Source organism: Furipterus horrens, unplaced genomic scaffold, assembly GCF_987537825.1.
Source record: "Furipterus horrens unplaced genomic scaffold, mFurHor1.1.pri manual_scaffold_10, whole genome shotgun sequence".
In the NCBI taxonomy this organism is placed as follows: Eukaryota; Metazoa; Chordata; class Mammalia; order Chiroptera; family Furipteridae; genus Furipterus; species Furipterus horrens.
Genome location: NW_028327180.1, coordinates 60,957,570 through 60,977,860, shown reverse-complemented (window position 1 = coordinate 60,977,860; position 20,291 = coordinate 60,957,570). Strand labels below are relative to the sequence as shown.

At 43.6% G+C, this 20,291-nt stretch overlaps 1 non-coding gene and 1 pseudogene across 1 annotated transcript; one reads left to right on the top strand and one right to left on the bottom strand.

The window, feature by feature from the left end:
- Positions 1–7,996: 7,996 nt before the first annotated feature.
- On the bottom strand, positions 7,997–8,380 carry LOC150000419 (INO80 complex subunit C pseudogene; annotated as a pseudogene).
- A 93-nt stretch (positions 8,381–8,473) lies between these two features.
- Positions 8,474–8,631, top strand: LOC150000418 (U1 spliceosomal RNA). Its single transcript, XR_016513788.1, has one exon. It is a non-coding gene; the product is annotated as a U1 spliceosomal RNA (small nuclear RNA).
- The last annotated feature ends 11,660 nt before the right edge of the window (positions 8,632–20,291 follow it).

The window sequence follows — 20,291 nt, the reverse complement described above, 5'->3', positions numbered from 1 at the left end:
GGTGAGCTGATTTGATTGTCAAAATCCCTTGTTGAAAAAAGAAAGGACCACTAAAAAGTTGAGACAGAAAGCTGCATTTATTATGTCTTAAGCCCCAGAGAGCTTGTAAGACAGTCTCTCTGAGCCAAGCTGGTGACCTGACAAAGGGTTTTGGGAAGCATAGTCCTCAGGGACAGGGGGTTTTCAGAGTTTAGAGTGTTTATATTCAGCTTGAAGGTGGTGGCTGATGTGTAGGGGTTGGCGATGAGCAGACTTTCAGAAGTGTGGTCACTACAGTGAATTGTCACTGATTGATGATGACACTGGTTGAAAACAAATTCTGCAGAGGATTCGGTCAGGACAGCAGCATAGGGAGACATGGCTCACCTCTTCTCACAACCACATCAAAATTACAACTAAAATATACAACCATCAGTCAGAACCATCAGAAATTGAGCTGAATGAAAGTCTAACAACTATGGAATTAAAGAAACCATATCCATCAAGATGAAGCCAGCAGCAGCCAGCTTAGATTCACAGCTTGGCTTCAGTTGGGAATCTCCATACACAACACAAGCAGCAGCCATCTCATATGGCTTTATAGCCCAGGCAGGGTGGTCCTGAGAAAAACACACGTGGTGACTGACCTTGGCCTGCACCAACTGGGAAACCTCAGGGCCAGCACACCCAGTGGACAGCTACAGACCATACTGGAACACCACCACCCTTCCCCTGCACAGATGATCCTCCACAGAGGGTCGAGGTTGGTAGGCAGTGGTCACAGCCAGTCCTTGCAGGTGATTGGCCTGGGAAAATCCCTCCCATTGATCTGACAATAGCAACCAAGGCTCTACTACAAGAGGAGGGTGTACTCAGCCCACATGAAGGGTGCACCTTGAGTACCCAGCTTGGGTGATAGGAGAGGCTATGCCACTGGACCCTACAGAACATCTACTACATTAGGTCGTACTACCAAGACACAGAGTCAAAGCATCTCTACTTAATATACAGAAATAGACACAGGGAGGCTGCCAAATTGAGGAGACAAAGAAATATGACCTAAATGAAAGAACAGAACAAAATCCCAGGAAAAGAACTAAACAAAACAGATATAGCTAACCTATCAGATGAAGAGTTCAAAACATTGGTGATAAGGATGCTCCGAGAAATGATTGAGTACAAAATAAAGGAAGAAATGAAGGTTATACAAAATGAAATTTAAAAAAATACAGGAAACCAACAGTGATGGGAAGGAAGCTGGGAGTTGAATCAATGATTTGGAACAAAAGGAAGAAATAAATATTCACCCAGAACAGAAAGAAAAAACAAGAATTGAAAAAAATGAGGAGAGGATTAGGAACCTCTGGGACAACTTTAAACATACCAACACCCAAATCATAGGGGTGCCAAGAGGAGAAGAGGCAGAGCAAGAAATGAAAACTTACTTGAAAAAATAATAAAAGAAAACCTCCCTCATTTAGCAAGGGAAATAGACATAAAAATCCAGGAAGCACACAGAGTCTCAAGCAAGTTGGAACCAAAGAGGACCACACCAAGACACATCATAATTAACATGCAAAGGCTAAAGATAGAGAATTTTAAAAGAAGCAAGAGAAAAGCAGAGAGTTAAATACAAAGGAGTTCCCATAAGACTATCAGCTGATTTCTCAAAGGAAACTTTGCAGGCAAGAAGGGACTGGTAAGAAGTATTCAGAGTGATGAAAAGCAAGGACCTACAACCAAGATTACTCTACTCAGCAAAGCTATCATTTAGAATGGAAGGGCAGATAAAATGCTTCCCAGATAAAGTAAAGCTAAAGGAGTTCATCATCACCAAGCCCTTATTACATGAAATGTTAAAGGAACTTATTTAAGAAAAAGAAGATCAACACTATGAAGATTAAAATGACAGCAGAATCACAACTATCAACAACTAAATCTAAAATATAAAAACAAAAACAAACTAACCAAACAACCAGGACAGGAACAGAATCATAGGTATGGGGATCATTTGGAGGGTTATCAGCTGGGGGGGAGGGGGACAACGGGGGAAATGGTGCAGGAATTAAGAAGCGTGATTGGTAGGAACAAAATAGACACAGGGGTGTTAAGAATAGTAAAGGAAATGGAGAAGCCAAAGAACTATGCATAACCCATGGACATAAACTAAAATAGGGGTTGCTGGAGGGAAGGGGGTTACTGGGGGAGGGGAGCAAAGGAAAATAATTGGGACAACTATAATAGCATAATCAATAAAATATACTTAAAAAAGGAGAAAACAAATTCTGTGGTTTCTTGGTGTCATGTCTACACAATGACAGGCCATATGGGAGCTATAATTCTCACCTTTCCCAACCTCTGGCTAAGGTGCCACCTGTCAGTAACAGGCTTCCAGGCTAAGGTCTTTGTTGTTCTGGCCTGAGACCTTTGCAGGGAGAAGGAAGTATGGAAGATGGTGAACCGCACATGTTTGTTCTATGTGATTGATGTCAGCTGGCTCCAGGGAGCATGGTGCCCTCTTGGGTGGGAGTGGTGGCTGCTACTACCCATGAGCAGCAGGGAACCACAGTGCTCTGGCTGGAGCCCATGCCCTGTCTCCCAGCCTACACCTCCCAGGGTCTGCTTAGCACACTTGAGAAGGATGAGGCAGGAAAAGAAATACTAAAGGTCACCCAGGCCTACAATCAGGAGGGACACTCAGGGTGGGTGGGTGGAAAGAGAGAGGAGTTTAAGTGGACAAGAGCTCCTGGCCAGAGAGGAGGATGTGAAGCTACAGTGACCATGGTCCTGGCAAGCTCATGCTGAGAAACCTGCTTTATGGCAGCAAGGGGCATGGCTGGGACCTGGCAACCCTGAGGGGACAGACAGCCTTTCAAAGCCCAAAGGCCTCTTAGAAAGGCCAACTCCATGGTGAAGGGCAAATCTGAGATCAGTGCTCTCTCTGGAGAAAGGTCATGTTCTCCCCACCTCAGCCCTCAGTGCTACGTTGCCACACTCACATCTGCAGCTGGGCACTTCTCTGACCCCTCAGAGAGGGCAGTAGGAGACAGGTGGCACAGAGGACTTGGAGCCTTTGTGCAGCCCTCAAGTGTCCCCAAGCTAGTAAAAATAATTCTATGGCCTCATACAATGACTTTACTTGGCTGGCCCTGTGATGCAGCCCACATTGGCCTGCCACAATGCTGGAGACAGGACTGGAAGCTGGGAGGTGAAATGAGAGGAGGAAAGAGGGAGGTGCTGTTTCCAGCTCTTGCTGGGGGATGATCACAGGCTACTGCATGGAGCGGACCCACTGACTATGGCCCTGGCCCCTACTCTCTTTCAGTGCAGCCTACCTTCTCATACATTTCATAACTCCCCCACTCAACAGGCAGATGAGGACAGGACAAAAGGACAAGGAGGACCAGAGGATGAGGAAGAAAGGAGGACAGGAGGATTAGATTCCTCCAAGAGCGGAAGGACAAGGCCAGCTATTCCACTCCCAGATCCAAGTCCTTATCCAGAGGCTAGAATCAGGCAGAGGGCTGGGCATGTGGCTAAGTTCTGGGTCAATCTGGAGTCCTTCTGGAGGTTGGGAGACTTGTGTAACAGTCTAGGAAGGGGTCCTATCTGACCACACCTTGGGCTCTGAGGAGCCCCTGCTGTGACAAAGCTGAGAGTCCTCTCCATCGGCTCCTCACCCTAGTCCAGGGTGAAGGTCTGTTCAGCTCCTAGTATTCAACCTGCAGGTATATGCTGGCTCCTCTCTAGGGGCACCTTCACAGTCCCCCACTGCTGGAAGGTGCTGTCTCCCACAGGAGATGCCCACCATGTGGAGCTTCTACAAGCTCCAGGTGATGAACCAGGTCATTAAGATGTTCTGGGGAGAAAGCATGGTCTCCCTGTGGGATTCTCATGGCAGGATGCCCACATGAAGGGGGTACTGAGGGCGGGAAGAGGGGGTTACAGGTGGGATGAGGTATGCTGGAACTTCCTGCCAGAGGGTCTTTCCATCTACACCCTGGACCAAGGGGAGCAGTACAGGGTGGGCACAAGCTTAGATTAGGCCTTTGGTCCCGTCCAGGGTGAGAGGGTATATCTCCTTCCCCATCTCTCTCCTGGTTTCTGGGGGCTAATCCTGAGGAGGGAATACTTGCACCCCAGGACTTCTGCTGTGGCATCCAGAGCACCTGATGTCTTGCTCGCACCAGCGCACTCCCCTTGGAGCCCCAGTCTTTTCTTTGTAAGGTGGGGACCCCCTGTACCTGTTTGGGCCTCTTCACCTGGGAGGCCTCTACTACTGGTAAAAGGACTCATCTATACCTCTGATCTTTGACTTCCCAGAAATTCACTCACTGCAGGAGCAAACTGTTGACTACAGAGAATTTAGCAAAGCATTTTGCTTAGACAATGTTACAAAAGGAAGGAAAGAAAAGGAATGAGGGCTAATTAGCCGAGGTGATACCTGTGCAGAGTTCAGTGCAGTGTGGAGCTCCTGGCAGGTGCTCCGTAAATGTTTGGGGCTGTTATGTACAAGGCTGACGACCAGACCGGAGCTCAGGAAGCTCTCAACAACAGCGTGGGAAATACAGGAGCGATGCAGGACTCGCATTGGAGGAGGCAGCGCAGAGCACAGGCTGGACCGGCTGATTGACCCACCCTCTGTCGGTCCATCAAGTGGGCATTTTGTAAGCAGAAGCAGTTAGTCCCTAAGTGAGACAAGGGGGTGCACTGGCACCTCCAGAGCAGGTCATTGTAGCACCTCTCAACTCGCTCTCCGATACACCAAATTCTGGCCGCCAAGAGGCACAGCCTCCATGTGAAAGGAAACGCAAGTCAAAGGTGGTTCCTTGCAGCCGCCTCCTATATACACTCACCCTGGTGTGCTTGTACACTTGCATCTCTTCGCACATACATGAGAGCACCTGTGTCCTGCTAAATCCATTGACAATGATGACATCGGTTTACCTGTGAACAGTGTATCACACCTTCCTGAACACTTTCAAGGCCTGCCTGGTGTGGCTCAATGGATTGTCAGCCTGCAAACTGAAAGGTCACTGGTTTGATTCCCAGTCAGGCCACATCCCTGGGTTGTGGGCCCACTTGGGGGCAACCAATTGTTTTGCACACCGATGTTTTTCTCCCTCTTTTTCTCCCTCCCTTACCCTCTTTCTAAAAATAAATAAATAAAATATTTTTAAAAATTCCATGGAGATTTGGGAAGATGGTGGATGAGTGAGGAGAGGCTTCCCTTGCTTGCTCCCGAGACTGGTCTACAGTTTCAGCTAAATATGGACAGAGCATCTGTTAACTTCTGGATACTGGCAGGAGTTGAACCTTGGCGCTGATGATGGCGGAGGCTGCCTCTGAGTGGTCCATCTGGTGAGGTTCATGGAGGAGACACGGGAGATGCGGGAGTTCTGGCTGGCTTGGATCCTTAGGCAGCAGCCAGTGGAGCACAAAGTTTTCTCAATGTCCCTGGGTCTCTCCTGAGAGCAGTCAGAGGTGGAGATCCAGGCTGTGCCTGTTGGCAGAGTCAGGAGTTCGCCAGAGGGCGTCTGGTTCTGGGAGGCTGGGAGCAGTGTTCTTTTTTTGGTGTTTTCTTTCTTTCTTTTTTTCTTTTTTAATTTATTGATTTTTTTTTTGCAGATCAGGGAGGAAAGGCTAGGGTTGGGGCGAGATCCTTGAGGAGCACATGGGCCGGAGGGCACTTGCAGAGGCGTGCTTGACTCCGACACTCACTGCCCCGGCAGAGCACCCTCCAGGGGCGGAGGCCACCCCTGGCCCACCCACCCGGCCAGAGCAGTGGAGCACTACCAGCCTGTGTGCTCACTAGCCACCATGGGGGAATGCCCCTGCCCTTCTGCCAGTGTAGGGGAACACCCCCAGCCTGCATGCCAACACAGGGGAATGCCCCCCCTGCCCTCCCACTCACCTCCTCAGTCCACCTGCTGGCTGGCAGGAAAAAGCGCACTTCCCACACAAGACCTGGGCTAAAGCTGAAAGAGAGTGAGATGAACTAGAGGAGCTTTGGAAAACTTTGGGTGCTGGTTCTGGAGAAAAAACTGGGGGAGCAGCAGACCAGATCCCAGAGCAGACTCAACCTCAGTGCTATGGGAAAAATCTCATAAGCAGTCTACTCTCCTCCAAGAGGCATCAGCTGGAGGCAGCTCAACAATTGTAAGAAGTGGACAGAGTGACTCAGCCAGCTAATTTAAGAGAAGGGACCACCAAAGAGCAACACAACAACCAAACCCAAAATACTACTAGAGAGTCCAAATAAAAGGCATAAAGCACATCCCAAGGGATCTCAAGTTAAGGAGATCAAGGAGTCTGCACCACTGAGTCACATAGATTCCTACCACAGAAGGTCACACCACAAAGGCAGAAAATAAAAATAAAAACAGATCAATCTAAGAAGCAGAAACAGAAAAGAACAGCCACCCAGACTTCCAGCGAAGATGGAGGCCTAGATAGACATGCTGCATCTCCCTCCACAACTAAGAAAAAATACAACTACCTCAAAACTAGAGACAACCAGAAGTTCCAGAAAATCAAGCTGCATGAAAGTCCAACAAACAAAAAAATAAAGATGAAATACTCATCCAGACAGGTAGGAGGGGTGGAGCTGGAGCAGATATGACACGGTGTGGTGGCAGCAGCAGCAGCAGGTCTACAGAAAGTCCAGTCTCACATTTTCAAAACTAGGGAGGGACACCTGGGAAGCGCTCTCAGCACCAGACCAGACTGCACAGCTCACAGTCCCATCGCTGGGGAAAATAAAGCATCATTGCTTCTGACTGAGCAAACCAGTGAAGGTTGGGGTAGAGAAAGAAACTTCCAGTCTCTCAGTAGAGTCTGCTTGTTTAAAGGGCCCCCACAGTCTTAGAACATCTATAGACCCACCCACTCTGAGAACAACAGGCAGGGTAACGGCAAGAGAAGCACCAGTCCCATACTGAAGTGGGAGAAGTGCCTGGGATAGGGGCGAGTGCTGAGCAAGCAACATTGTTCCCTCTCAGACTCCTCCCTCACAAACAGCGCCACAATGTGGTCACCCTGTACTGATGAATACCTCCAGGCTCCGCCCCTTAAATGTAACAGGTGCAACAGCTCTACCTAAGACACAGAGGCAAACAAACACAGGAGCCTGTTAAGATGAGGAGACAAAGAACTATGGCCCAAGAGGGGGAATGGATCAAGGTTCCAGTGGGAGAACTAAGGGACGAGGAGATAGCCAACATAATAGACGAGAAGATAGCCAACCTAACAGACAGTGAGTTCAAAACACTGGTGATAAAGATGCTCAAAGGCTGGACAGATATGCTTAAGTATGGCAAATGGATAAGGGAAAAATTGAAGGTTATGCTGAATGAAATGAAGGAAAACTCACACAAAACTAATGGTGAAGGGAAGAAAACTGGAGTTCAAATCAATGATTTGAAACACAAGGAAGGAAAAAACAGTCAACCAGTACAAAAGAGGAAACAAGAATTGAAAAAAATGAAGAAAGGCATAGAAACCTCTGGGCTACTTTAAGTGTGCCAACATCCAAATCATAGGGGTGCCAGAAGGAAAAGAGGTAGAACAAGAAATTGAAAGCTTATGTGAAAAAACAATGAAGGAACACTCCCCAAATTTGGTGAAGAAAATAGACATACGAGTCCAGGAAGCACAGAGAGTCCCAAATGAGCTAGACCCAAGGAAGACCACACCAAGACACATCATAATGAAAATGCCAAAGGTTCAAGATAAAGAGAGTCTTAAAAGCAACAAGAGAAAAGCAGAGAGTTGCCTACAAACGGGTGCCTATAGGACTATCAGCTGATTTCTCAAATGGAACTTTGCAGGCAAGAAGGAGCTGGCAAGAAGTATTCAAGGTGATGAAAAACAAGAACCTACAACCAAGATTACTCTATCTGGTGAAGCTGTCATTCAGAATAGAAGGGCAGAGATGAGTATGTTTCCATGAAACAAAACTATGAGACCAAAGTCTGCCTTTGAAATAGCTTTCCACTTCATCTCCACTTCTCAAGGCTCAGGGAACAATGCTTGTGACCTTTCTCAGGGCCAGGCAGCCAGTGACATCTGATGGTAGCTTCTGAAGGCAGGACAACTCTTGGATGGTGTGGAACCACAGTTTTCCCTGTGGGTCAGCATAGTTGTCAAGAAGACCTGAGCATCAGGATACTTCTTAGCTGGTTTGAAGGATGGAGGAGCATCAGTACTGAAGGAGTTAGGCTGGTTCAGCTGCCATGGCAAAGACCTTTCAGAAGCAAGAATTTGTTTCAGGTTCATCCAGCTACTGCACCACCATGGCCAGAGTGCACAAAGTTGGTTCCTTAAAAGGCTTGAAAGCTTTTTCTGTAGAACCTGTGCTAAAATCAGAGGGCACCATTTAATTCTCACTTGGGGCTTCCATGCTGATACCCTGTGCAAAGCTAGAGGCGGACACTTTCTTCTTCTTCCCCCTTTTTTATTTTTCTTTTTTCATTATTATTTTAAAAAATATTTTATACTTACCTGGCAGGGGAGATACCATGAAAGTGGTTTCCTTAGGGCGAGGCTTATTGATTGCACTCTGGATGTGCTGACCCCTGCGATTTCCCCAAATGTGGGAAACTCGACTGCATAATTTGTGGTAGTGGGGGACTGTGTTGCCGCTCTCCCCTTAAAAAGTATTTTGCTGATTGTGCTGTTACATTTGTCCCTATTTTTCTTCTTTGGCCCCTCCACCCAGCCTGCCCCACTCCTCTCAGGCAATCCTCCCAACCTTGTTCATGTCTATGGGTCATGCATGTAAGTTCTTTGGTTACTCCAAATATTTTGTACTTTATCCCCATGGCTATTCTATGACTATCAATTTGTACATCTTAATCCCTTCACATCTTCACCCATTTTCCCACACCCTCTTCCCATCTGGTAACCATCAAAATGCTCTCCATATCCATGATTCTGTTTCTGTTCTTCCTGTTTGCTAGTTTGTTTTTTAGATTCAGTTGGTGATAGGTATGTGTTTATTGCCATTTTATTATTCATGGTTTTGATCTTCTTTTTCTTAAATAAGTTCCTTTAACATTTCATGTAATAATGGTTTGGTGATGAACTCCTTTAGGTTTTTTCTTCTCTAGGAAGCACTTTATCTGCCCTTCAATTCTAAATAATAGCTTTTCTAGGTAGAGCAATCTTGACTGTAGGTCTCTGCTTTTCACAACTTTGAATATTTCTTGCCAATCTCTTCTAGCCTGCAGAGTTTCTTTCAAGAAATTGGCTGACAGTCGTATAGCAACTCCCTTGTAGGTAGCTGACTTCTTTTCTCTTGCTGCCTTTAAGATTCTCTCTTTATCTTTAAGCTTTGGCATTTTCGTTATGATATGTCTTGGTTTGGGCCTGTGTTCATCTTGTTTGGGACTCTGTACACTTCCTGGAATTGTATGTCTATTTCTTTCACCAAATCAGGGAAGTTTTCTTTCATTATTTTTTCAAATAGATTTCCAATTTCTTGCTCATCTCTTCTCCTTCTGGCACCCCTATCATGCAAATGTTGGTACTCTTGTAGTTGTCCCAGAGACTCTGTACACTATCCTCATGTGTTTTGGATTCTTTCTCCTACTTGTTGTTCTGTTTGGTTGTTTTTTGTTTCCTTATGTTCCACATCATTGATTTGATTCTTGTCTTTTTCCACTCTACTGTTGATTCCCTGTAAATTTTTCATTTCCATTGGTACATTTTCCATTTCTGCCTGGATCTTTTTTATGCTATTGAAGTACACACTGAAATCCTTGAACATTTCTATAACCAGTGTTTTGAATTCTGCATCTGATAGATTGCTTATCTCCATTTCTGGAGTTTTGATCTGTTCCTTCATTTGGTCCCTGTTTCTTTGTTTCCTCATTTGGTAGCCTCTCTGTGTTTGTTTCTGTGTATTAGGTAGAGCTTCTTTGACTCCTTGTCTTAGTAGCGTGGCTTAATGTAGTAGGTGTCCTGTAGGGTCCAGTGGCACAGTCTCCCCTATCACCCAAACTGGGTACTTGAGGTGTGTCCTCCATTTGGGCTGAGTACACCCTCCTCTTGCAGTTGAGCCTTGATTGCTGTTGGCAGGTATATGGGAAAGATTTACCCAGGCCACTCAACTGCAAGGACTGGCTGTGACCACTGGCCACCAACCTTGGCCCTCCCATGGAGGCTCAGCTGTGTAAGGGCAGGATAGTGTGGTGCTCTGATGTGGTCTGTAGCTGTCCACTGAGCACACAGGCTCTGGAGTTTTCCTGGTGGTGCAGCTCAGGGTCAGACACCACCTATGTTTTGTCGAGCACCACCCAGCATGACCTACAAAGCAATCTCCAGATGGCTGCTACTTGTGCTGGGCTTGGAGGTTCCCAGGCAGAGTCAAATTATGATCTAAAGATGACTGCTGCTGGTGCCAGAACCTGGAGCTGCTTAATCAGAGGGGAAGGGCTGGGGTCTGGCTGTAATTTGGGTGGGGCACAGCCTCAGGTAAATGCCAGGGAAGGGCAAACAGTGTAAGCTAGGTTGATGGAGTCTCAGATATGGCTCCATTCTGCTTGTTGTGTGACTCTGTGGGGGGAGGGCTCAGGAAAGACACAATGGCCTCTTCCTGCCTTTCTGTTTGGGAGAAAGATGTCCCCCAGGTCTTGTCCTGATACCATACCCTTCAGTCCCTCCCCATATGCCGCTGGTGCCTTTCAAGCAGCTACCCCGGTGGTGCTGTAGCTCAGAGGGAGTAAGTCTTTGTAAGTTCTGTGCTGGTGCATTAAGAGGAGCCCAGAAGTTTCTTCCACCAACTCAACCCTCACTGGTTTTTGTAGCCAGAAGTTATGAGGACTTATCTTCTGGGCACTGGAAACCTACTTTTGTCCACCTCTATATTGCCTGTGAAGTTCTTATACCTCAAGATTACACAGTTTCATACATTTTTCACTTAGAAGTTTAATCTCACTTTTGTAAATTTTGTTATTGTTCTGTTTTATGGTATTTACACTGTGGGGAAATAGTTCTTATATTTAGTACAAAAAGTAAAAATTACTTGAGAACTAGTTATTTGGAATATGTCCTATGCAAACTTAAAAATACTACATACCTCATTTCTTTTTCTTGTATAAAAAATTTTCAATTACCCTTTAGAATAAAAATTTATACAAGCATATTATATTTAGAGATAGGTAATTGAGAAGAAAGTCAATGAAAAGATATATCTTTTGTTACTTAACATAAAACTAACTGAAAGGCAAAAAAAAATACTCAATATAGAAACATATCCAGTGGATTTTCTTTACATGTGGATGTAATTTTGCTGACTTACTGTAAGCAGGTGGTATTTGAACTGAGACCTGTAACATGAGAATAAGTCAGATTTTTATTTTTATTTTATTTTATTTTATTTTATTGCATCTTAAAGAGTTTCATTTCTAATGAAGTATCAATATTTACTATCCCACATAAAAAAAAAAAAAGCTTTCTGGAGACCCTTTTATTTTTTTTCCCAGAGTAAAACTGTGAGGAGACCAAAAGTGAGAAAACCACTGTAGTTTATCCCCAGAGGGGATTGGTCTACTTCTTGCTCTGACCACGTAAGGTGTCATTGTGATGGGTCACAACCCGCTCCCATATAAGCTCCTAGTGGGACTGAGGTCTCAGCCTGTGAGACCCAGGGAAGCTGAGTGTGGTGACATGTTGGATTTGGACAAGCTCACTTATTTTCTTGTCTGTTTTCTCATTTATTTATTTATTTTTTCATTTTGGGTTTTCTTTTTTCTTTTACTTTACTTTTTTACATTTTTTATCTGTATTTCTATTTATTTTGTATTTTTATTTTAATTTAAAATTTTTTGTTTGTATTTTATGTTTTTCCTTTATTATTATTTTTTAAATTTATTTTTATTGTTTTTCTATTACAGTTGTCCCATTTACCCCCCATTTCTCCCCACCCCACCCAGCCCAGCCCTTCTCCCACAGTCATTCCCCATCCCATTGTCCATGTCCATGGGTTATTTATACTAGTTCCTTTACTAAACCCTTCCCCTACCTACTCCCCTTCTCTCCTCCCTCCCTCCCCACTGATATCTGTTATTCTCTGCCTTGTTCAATTTTGTTTGTTTGTTTGTGTTGTTCATTAGTCTCCTGTATCAGGGGATATCATATATATTTTTCTTTCATTGCCTGGGTTATTTCGTTAAGCATAATTCTCTCTAGTTCCATCCATGTTGTCGCAAATGGCAGGAGTTCCTTCTTTCTTTCTGCTGCACAGTATTCCACTGTGTAAATGTACCACAGTTTTTTAATCCACTCATCTACAGATGGGCACCTAGGCTGTTTCCAGCACTTGGCTATTGTAAACAGCACTGCTATGACCATAGGGGTGCATAGGTTCTTTTGAACTGGGGTTTCAGGACTCTTCGGGTATAGTCCTAGAAGTGGAATCACTGGTTCAAAAGGCAGTTCCATTTTTAGTTTTTAGAGGTAATTTCATACTGTTTTCCATAGTGGCTGCACCAGTCTGCATTCCCACCAACAGTGCACTAGGGTTCCCAATTCTCCACATCCTCGCCAACACTTGTTAGTTGTTGATTTGTTGATGATGACCCTTCTGACTGGTGTAAAGTGGTATCTCATTGTGGTTTTTATTTACATCTCTCTGATGGCTAGTGATGTTGAGCATTCTTTCATATGCCTATGGACCCTATGCATATCCCCCTTGGGGAAGTGTTTGTTGAGGTCCTTTGCCCATTTTTTTAATTGGGCTGTCTGTCTTCTTGGTGTTGAGATGTGTAAGTTCTTTATATATTTTAGAGATCAGTCCATTGTCTGAGGTATTATTGGCAAATATGTTTTCCCATATGGTTGGTTCCCTTTTCATCTTGCTGATGTTTTCTTTTGCTGAGCAGGAACTTTTTGGTTTGATGTAGTCCCACCTATTTATTCTTTCCTTTATTTCTGCTACCTTAGGAGATGTATCAGTGAAAATATTGCTACATGGGATACATAAAATTTTCCTGCCTATATTTTCCTCTCGGACTTTTATGGTGTCATGTCTTACATTTAAGTCTTTGATCCATCTTGAGTTTATTCACATGTGTGGTGTAAGTTGGTGGTCTAGTTTCATTTTTTTGGATGTCCCTGTCCAGTTCTTCCAACATCATTTGTTGAAGAGGCTCTTCTCACTCCATTTTGTGTTCCTTCCCCCTTTGTCAAATATTAGTTCACCATATAGACCTGGGTTTATTTCTGGGCTCTCTATCCCATTCCATTGATCTATATGTCTGTTCTCATGCAAGTATCAGACTGTTTTGATCACAGTGGCTTTGTAGTATAGGTACTGTGATTCCTCGTACTGTGTTCTTTTTCCTCAAGATTGCTGTGGCTATTTGGGCTCTTTTTTTGGTTCCATATAAATTTTTGAAGTATTTGTTCTAGGTCAGTGAAATATGTCATTGGTATTTTAATAGGGATTGCATTGAATCTACAAATTGCTTTGGGTAGTATGGACATTTTAATGATGTTGATTCTTCCCAACCATGAATATGGTATTTGCTTTTATTTATTTGTATCTTCCTCAATTTCTTTCTTCAGTGTTATGTAGTTTTCCAAGTACAGGTCTTTTATCTCTTTGGTTAAGTTTATTCCAAGGTACTTTACTTTTCTTGTTGCTATAGTAAATGGATTTTTTTTTCTAGTTTCTACCTCTGATATTTTATTGTTGGTGTACAGAAATGCCTTTGATCTCTAAATACTGACTTTGTTCTCTGCTATTTTGTGAAATTTACTTCTTATATCAAGTAGTTTTTTCGTGGAGTCTATAGGGTTTTCTATGTACACTATCATGTCATCTGCAAATAATGACAGTTTTACTTCCTCTTTTCCAATTTGGATGCCTTTTATTTCTTTTTCTTGTCTGATTGCTGTGGCTAGAACTTCCAAGACTATGTTGAATAGGAGTGGAGAGAGTGGACATCCTTGTCTTGTTCCTGATCTCACGGGGAATGCTTTCAGTTTTTGTCCATTGAGTATGATGTTGGGTTCAGGTTTGTCATATATAGCCTTTATTATGTTGAGGTATGCTCCCTCTATTCCCATTTTGCTGAGAATTTTCATCATAAATGGGTGTTGTACTTTATTAAATGCTTTTTCTTCATCTATTGATAAGATCATGTGATTTTTGCCTTTCATTTTGTTTATGTGGTGGATTATGTTTATTGATTTGCAAATATTAGCCTATTCTTGCACCCCTGGGATGAATCCCACTTGATTGTGTGTATGATCTTTTTAATCTGTTGCTGGTTCCGGTTTGCCAATATTTTGTTGAGGATTTTAGCATCTATGTTCATCAGCAATATTGGCCTATAGTTTTCTTTCTTTGTTGTGTCTTGACCTGGTTTTGGAATTAGGGTAATACTGGCTTCATGGAAAGAATTTGGGTGTCTTCCCTCTTCTTGAATTTTTTGGAATAGTTTGAGAAGGGGAGGTGTTAGTTCTTCCCTAACTGTTTTGTTAAATTTGCCTGTGAAGCCATCCAAACCAAGGCTTTTGTGTACTGGGAGTTTTTCGATTACTGCTTCAATTTTCCTCTTTGTTATTGGTGTTCAGGTTTTCTGCTTCTTCTTGATTCAGTTTTGGAATATTATATGTTTCTAGAAATTTGTCTATTTCATCTAGGTTATCAAATTTCTTGCCATACAGTTGTTTGTAGTAGTTTCTTACAATCCTTTGTATTTCTGTGATATTGATTGTGATTTCTCCTCTTTCATTTCTGATTCAGTTTATTATGGTACTCTCTCTTTTTTTCTTGATGAACCTGGCTAATGGCTTGTTGATTTTTTAAAATCTTTTCAAAGAACGAGCTCCTACTTGTTGATCTTTTGAATTGTTTATTTAGTCTCTATGTCATTTAATTCTGCTCTGATCTTTCTGATTTTCTTCCTTCTACTTGCGCTGGGCTTTGTTTGTTGTTGTTCTAGTTCTTGTAGCTGTATAGATTTTTTTATTTGAGATTCTCCTATCCTTTTCAGGTAGGCCTGAATTGCTACAAACTTTCCTTTCAGGACTGCTTTCCCTGCGTCCCGTAGGTTTTGGGCTGTTGTATGTTTATTGTCATTTGTTTCCAGAAACTTCTTGATTTCTTTCAAATGTCATTATTCACCCATTCATTATTTAATATCAAGTTATTCATTCTCCATGAGTTTGAGTGTCTTTGAATTTTTTCCACGAATTTGATTTCTAGTTTCAAGCACTATGATCCGAAAAGATGCTTGATATAAATTCAATTTTCTTGAATTTGTTGAGGCTTGTTTTGTGTCCTGTCATGTGTGCTATCTTTGAAAATGTTCCATGTGCACTTGAAAGGAATGTACATATTGCTTCTCTGGGGTTAAAAGTTCTATGTATATCAATTAAGTCCATTTGATCTAGAGTGTTGTTCAGTGCTTCCATATCTTTGGTGTTTCTTTGCTTTGAAGATCTGTTCATTGTTTACAATGGAGTGTTAAAGTCCCCTATTATGAGTGTGTTGCTGTCGATATCCTTTTGTAGTCTTTCAATATTTTCCTCTTATATCTGGGTGCTCCTATGTTGGGTGCATATATGTTTACCAGGGTTATATCTTCTTGATGGATCATTCCCTTAAGTATTATGAAATGTCCTTCTTTGTTTATTTTTATGGCCTTTGCTGTGAAATCTGTTTTGTCTGATATAAGTATTGTTACCCCAGCTTTTTTTTTCATGTCCATTTGCTTGGAATAGTTTTTTCCATGCCTTCTCTTTCAGTCTGTGTAAATCTTTTATTTTGAGGTGTGCCTCTTTTAGATAGCATATATGTGAGTCATGTTTTCTTATCCATTCCAGTACCCTATGTCTTTTGATTGGAGTATTCAATCCATTTACATTTAAGGTTATTATTGACAGGTATTTATTCATTCCCCTTTGTGCCTGTGTTCCTCTTCCTCTCTTTTTCTTCTTTTTCTGAAAGCATTCCCTTTAGCATTTCTTGCAATGCTGGTTTGGTGGAGATGTATTCTTTTAGTCTTCTTTTGTCTGGGAAACTCCTTATTTCACCTTCCATTTTGAACAAGAGCCTTGCTGGGTAGAGTAGTCTTGGTTGTAGACCTTTGTTTTTTATTGTTTGAAATATTTTTTGCCATTACCTTCTGGCTTGTAGTGTTTGTGTTGAGAAATCAGTTGATAGCCTTATTGGAGCTCCCTTATATGTTATTTGCTGTTTTTCTCTTGCTGCTTTTAGAATTCTCTCTTTGTCTTTGAATATTGCCATTTTGATTATGATGTGTCTTGGAGTGGGCCTTTTTGGGTTCATCTTCATTGGGACCCTCTGTGCTTCCTGGACTTGCATGACTTTTTCTCTCATCAAGTTAGGAAACTCTTCTGTCATTACTTATTCAATCAGGTTTTCTATCCCATGCTCCTCTTCTTCTCTTTTTTGTATTCCTATGATACAGATATTGTTTTGTTTTGTGATGTCCTGCAGTTCTCTTAAACCTTCTTCATTCTTTTTTTAATGTTTTTTCATTTTGTTGTATTGTCTGGGAATTTTTTTCTATGTTGTCCTCTAACTTACTGATCCGATTATCTGCTTTGTTTAGCCTGCTCTTGATTGCTTCTACTGTGTTCTTCAATTAAGAAATTGTATTCTTCATTTCTTCCCAATACTTATTGATAGTTTCTGTTTCCTCTTTTATGCTGGTGTAGTTCTCAGTAAGTTCCTTGTAGCTTCTCTTGAGTTCTTTGTAGTTTCCCTGGAGTTCTCTGTAGTTCCCCTGGAGTTGGTTGTAGTTTCCTCTGAGTTTGTTCATTGAGCTTCCTTATAACCATTTTTTTGAATTCCATGTCTGATAGTTTGCTTACCTCTGTTTCATCTAGCACTCTTTCTGGGGATTCCTCTTTTTCTTTCATTGGGAGGTTGTTTCTGTGTCTCCCAGTGTTGGATGCCTCTTCTTGTTTGTTTTTAATTCTTAGATTTGTCTGCTTTGATTTCCTGCCTTTGTGGTATGAGATTCTGTATAGGAGACCTGGGGGATTCAGTGGTGCAGTCTCTTTGATCTCCTGAGCCTGATGCTCTTGGGATGCCCTTCATGCCATTTGTTTAAGCTGTCTGGTTGTATTTCACTTACTCTTTGATGGAATTTCCCTCTGGCTAGTTGATTGAGAGTCACTCTGCCCACCACGTCTTAAGTTCTTTTGTGGAGATGCTGTTAAAATGTAAACACACAACCCAGGCAAGAAACCCACACCCTCAAAAATATCCCCCACCCACAATCACACTATCAGCAGCAAATGAGCCAGTATTAATATAAATGTAAAGAGGTTAAGACTATTATACTACAAGAAAAATTTTTGAGAGGGACGATGGTAGAATAATAATAGTAGCAAGTTTGTCAAGGCTTTACATTGTATGTTGAAAAAGGGAGGAAAGAATGCAGAATGAAGTGAAAAAGTGTAAGTGTATAGTGTTAGGTTTATATAACAGTTATATGTTATATATTTAGTATGAGAGGGAGGATAAACAAAACAGACAAACCAAAAAATTTAGAAGAAGAATAAGAGGGAAAGAAGATAGGAAACATGTCAAAGAAAGAGCTTTTCCCCAATACAACCTTTGGGCACTGTCTTCTTTTTCTGGATCTGCCCCTGGGCAAAATTCCATGGGCTTCAAATCTTCTTTTCTGGTTGTCTGTCTGTGAGAAGACCTAGCTGGATTCTGAGGTTGCTATTCTCTCACTCAGGAGCCTGCCACAGCTCTCTGCTGTTAACTGCACTGAGTTGGGTCCCCCTCACTGGTCCTGCAGCACCCTCCAGCACTCCTCAGGCTTGTCTAGCTATGCTACTCTGCTGGCAAGCCAGTGTGCATGCCCATAGTCCCTGCCCAGCCTCAGGTCCTGTCTCCGCTCCTCCTCCAAAGAAGTCTCTGTGTTGCTTCCAAGCTGCAGCACCAGCCTGTGTCACTGCCTGACAGGGCTTTGGTGCGCACGTGTGTGCACAGAGTTTCCTGCAGCTCGGAGTCCCTACCGAGTCTGGGGTTCCGCTGCAGCTTTCCCGTATGGGCCCCTCTACACGGCTTAGTTCTGCAATTTTGTTTGGTGGAGTCTTGGTGCACGCACACGTGTGGGCGCAGTGTTGCCTGCCCGGGGTTCCCACCAAATCTTGGGTTTTGCTGCAGTTTTCCCACATGGGCCCATCTCTGTGGATCAGTTCCATGTTTTTATTTGATGGAGCCTTGATGCAAGTGCACCTGGGTGCAGGATTGCCAGCCCAGGGGGACCCCACTAAGACTCAGTTCACACAGTTTCTCATAGTCCAGGCTGTTCTCTGTCTTCCCACACCTCCAGCTTTTTCACCCAAACCTTCTCGTTGACTCCTTCCCGGACTTTACTGGTCAGGGCACCTATGGTAAGGGGAAGTTTCCAAGCAGATCCTGGCTAATGAACCAGTCAGCAGCTGCCCCTTTTGGGTGTGGTGTGGCAGAGGCTTTCCAGCCCAGCAACTCTGCTTGGGGAGTGGAGGCCAAACTTTCTGCCCTCTTTCACATTGCTCCCACACTCCCATCCCTACTCACCCAATCTGAAATCTGCATTCACTCCACTCCATGTTCGTACTCAAGTCCTTCCATGAAGGGAGCAAGCAGAGAACACTGCTACCTACTCCACTGCCATCTTTTCCCCCATATTGTTCTTTATTTTTGTTATTTTTATCTTCTTTTGATCTTTTTTGTTATTTTTATTTTGTTTTTCTCAATTTTAAAAAATTATTTTACTTTATTTTTTATTTTGAAACCACTATATCTAATGACTTTGTAGCCACCTTTGGCAATAAGAAATACCATATTGGTGATTATGTATCCTTGAAAAGCATTGGCAAGGGAACCTATGCTAAGGTTAAAATGGCCCAGCCCGTGCTGACTGGAACAGAGGTGGCTACCAAAACCATTAGTCTGTGGGGCATTTCTAGGCAGTTTCAGGAACTGAAATATCTTAAGAGCTTACATCACCCAAATATTGCAACCCTATTTGATGTGATTACCTCCTGAGCTAAACACATTCTCATCCTGGATCATGTAAATGGAGGGGACTTATTTGATCACATGGAGGAGTGCGGCCACAAAACCAAAGAGGAAGCCATGTTCAGACAAATGACATCCACCATTCATTATTGCCACCAAAAGGGGATTGTGCATTGGGACCTGAAGCCAGAGAACATCCTTTTCAACCATGACCTTAACATCAAGGTATTGGACTACAGATTTAGGAAGGAATTTATAAACCCTCACCGCCTTATGCGGCATCCTCTCCTACATGGCCCCAAAGATATTGCAGAGTCAAGCCTATGATGGCCCGAAGGTTGATGTGTGGAGTCTCAGGGTCACGTTGTATAGGATGGTGGTGGAGGATGAGCTGGTTGTAGGGGACGACCTTGTGAAAGTGCTGAAGGAAATACACAGGGGAAAGCTCCATGTCCCAGACTTTATCTCTGTGCCATGTGAACAACTGTTAAACAAATTATTGACTGTTCACCCAGCCAAAGGCCGAGGCTAGAAGACATAATGAAAGACCTATGGTTCACCATGGGTCAGAAGGAGGAACTGAGGCCATACAGCAAGCTGCCCTTGGGTGACATTGACCCCCAGTGACAAAAATAATGAAGGACATGGGTTTAAGAATCGAGACATTCAGAAGTCATTGACACGAAAGAAATACAACAGGGTGATGGGAAGATACTTGATCCTCAGAACGATGACAACCAAGATGAAGGACTGCACCATAAAGGTCAGGCCCTGCCCCTCCCCCGACCCCAACAGTGGTACTTCCTCCAGTCAAGAGGTTGAGCCTGCCATTCCCTCAATCGTTCCCCCACCCAGCCTGGAATCCAGCTCCACCACTCCACCAGGCAGTGTGGAAGCCAGTAAGAAAAATATCCCAGCCAGAGTGGGGGTGAGAATGGCCGCTCCTGCACCCAGCCTAGAATCCGGCTCTATTACTTCCCCAGCCAGCCGACAAAAGAGGGTGACCGCTCCCGGACCCAGCCTGGAATTTAGCTCCACCACTTCCTCATTGAGTTTGGAAGAGAGGGTGACCGCTCTCCTACCCGGCCTAGAGTCCAGGAACCCCCCACCCCCACCCCGCCCAGCCCAGCCTTCCAGCATGGCCCTCGGGGCTCCTCCACCCACAGCAGCAGCACCAGCAGCGCTGGAGGAGTGCCAGAGGCTGCACAGCCTGATGGTGGGGCCCCAGCCTCTCCTGCTGGCCCCAGCCATGGTCACCGGCAGGCGGTGGCTAAGAGGGTCCTCACTGACTCAATCTCTGCTGATTATT